Raw genomic sequence first — 2,507 nt, forward strand, 5'->3', positions numbered from 1 at the left:
ACAAATTAGAAAAGACATGGCATGCAATTAAAACAACTCCAACTGAACGCATTTAAATGAGTTGCTGATTCAAAGAAAGGGAGGAAGGGGGAATATGGATGGAAGAAAATACATTACACTGATTGTAATAATTTCATTAAAGAATATAACTGATATAAATCAATGTGCTCTAATGAGCTCACCTAAAGAACCTAAAAAGCATCTGTCATCACACAATTGACTTCCTTGCCAAGCAGAGGGATATGGCAGCCAAGGGCAACATAGTTTTAGAACACAAATGTGTTTACAAAATCTTATGGGGAAGAAGAGTAGAAGCTTATGAGCAATGTTGCCTCATAAAACAGAGAGAAGCAATGGAAAGTGAAACTAGTTTAAAGAAAGATTGTTGAGGGGCCCAACAGAGCAAAGGCATTCTAAGGGCATTTAAGAATGAAACTGAAAGAAGCACAACAAACAAACCAAAGATGAAAAATATTTACCATGATTTTTATAGCAAACTCTTTCCACTGTCAAAAACAGTAGGACCACCACTGTTGGACTCTAATATCACAGTACCAGACATGCTTAAGGAGGTAAAAATGCAACTGGAAAGAACAAAGATGGGAAATATAACTGGATTGGGCCAAGTATATACTAAAGAGGTGCTATTTTTTTTAAACCTTTACCTTCTGTCTTAGAATTGATACTAAGTTATGATTTCAAGACAGAAGAATGATAAGGACTAGGCCAGTGATGGGCAACCTTTTGAGCTTGGTGTGTCAAAATTTGCCAAAAAAACAAGCATAACTTGGGTGGTGTGTCACTTTGAGAAAAAAAACCATAATTTCATGATATTTATAGTTTAAATAATAAAAATGTATAATTGTGATATATAACTGTATTTAATAAACCAAAATGGGTAAATTTATATAGGTAGAATTGTCATCCATAGTGCACAGAGTGTCTACACTACCCTATAGCAAATGTTTCATCCTTGGCATGCAGTCCCAGACTTCTCTGTATGCAGCCACATGTGGCCATGTGTCATAGAAAATGGCTGTGTGTCAGTGCTGACACACGTGTCATAGGTTTACCATCACCGGACTAGGCAATATGGTTAAGTGACTTGCCTAGGGTCACACTGCTAGGAAATGTCTAAGGCTATATATGAACCCAGTTCTGGCACTCACCACTGTGCTACCTAGCTGCCCCAACCATACATTAAGTTTAGAGGTAAAACAGTTCTGAAAGCATGGAGGCATCAATGCTCTAAGTCTCTGTAGGAGAGCTAGATATCAATGTAATGTAAAAAACAGCCATTATTACTATCAGGAAAAAGTGACAGAGAAAACTGCAACTACTCACTTTTGTGTAATGGTATGTATTTATGTGTGTCTGTGTGTCTGTGTGTGTGTTTGTGTGTGTGTGTGTGAGAGAGACAGAGAGAGAGAGAGAGAGAGAGAGAGAGAGAGAGAGAGAGAGAGAGAGAGAGAGAGAGAAAGTCCATAAGGACACTCTAGGCCCATTGAGGTGAAAGCAGCCAGAAAAGACATATTTGCAGATTTGCCTCAAGACTGGCAAGAACCAATCTAACCCTGCATGTCTACAAATCAAAGTCTGCCTAAAGAACACCTGGCTTTCTTAATTGGCTCAGAACATTCTGACTAGCTAATCACAAACCTTGAGCTCTATCTCAGGGACAAATGGCCTTCTGCATATCAGCTGTACTCTGGTACTTTTGTACTTCTAAAAAAATCCTTGTCAGTGATAACAAAGCAAAGAGGATTTTGAAGATTACTATTGATGAAGTGTATGCAGCTGACACCTGTGTACTTTAATTGGCACCAAGGACATATGCTCCTGACTATTATTTTCCTTTGATCTTAGAGTATAGAAATTATATAAATATTGGACATATATGCTCAATAAATTGGAATCTGTAATTTCACTCACAGCCCCCTAGGCTCCCATAAGTCTTGACTCAATTGCACCTGATAGACTTTGTACTTCTTTCCTGTCTCTCTGCTCTCTAAGTTCTCAGCCTGCCATTCTCCACAACAGGTTTCTCTTCTGCTGTCTCTGCTGGCCAGGACTCACTGAAACTTGACTCCCAGAAATTTGACTCCCAGCTGGCTGTACTGCCACAACTAGCCAGGGGCAGGGCTCTCCTGAAACAGTCACTGCAGCTGCCCATGAACTCACCGATGGGCATTTCCTGAGGCCTGCTACAAGAGAGAAAGCTACACACACAAAGGGCATTCTTGATAAATATATTAGAAAGGAATAAGCAGATTTTTACATGTGATATTCCATTCTAGATCATATCTTTATCCTCATACAACTGACAGAGAAGACAAGATTTTTCTTATTTATATATTTTCTATAGAGAACTATTTGATTTGGGAGAGCAACACCCTCTCTCTAAAGACTTTCTTCCTAATAAGGTGTCTTACATATATAAGACACCATCTATATATATATATATATATATATATATATATATATATATATATATATACACATATATG

This window comes from Gracilinanus agilis, chromosome 1, assembly GCF_016433145.1.
Source record: "Gracilinanus agilis isolate LMUSP501 chromosome 1, AgileGrace, whole genome shotgun sequence".
NCBI lineage: Eukaryota > Metazoa > Chordata > Mammalia > Didelphimorphia > Didelphidae > Gracilinanus > Gracilinanus agilis.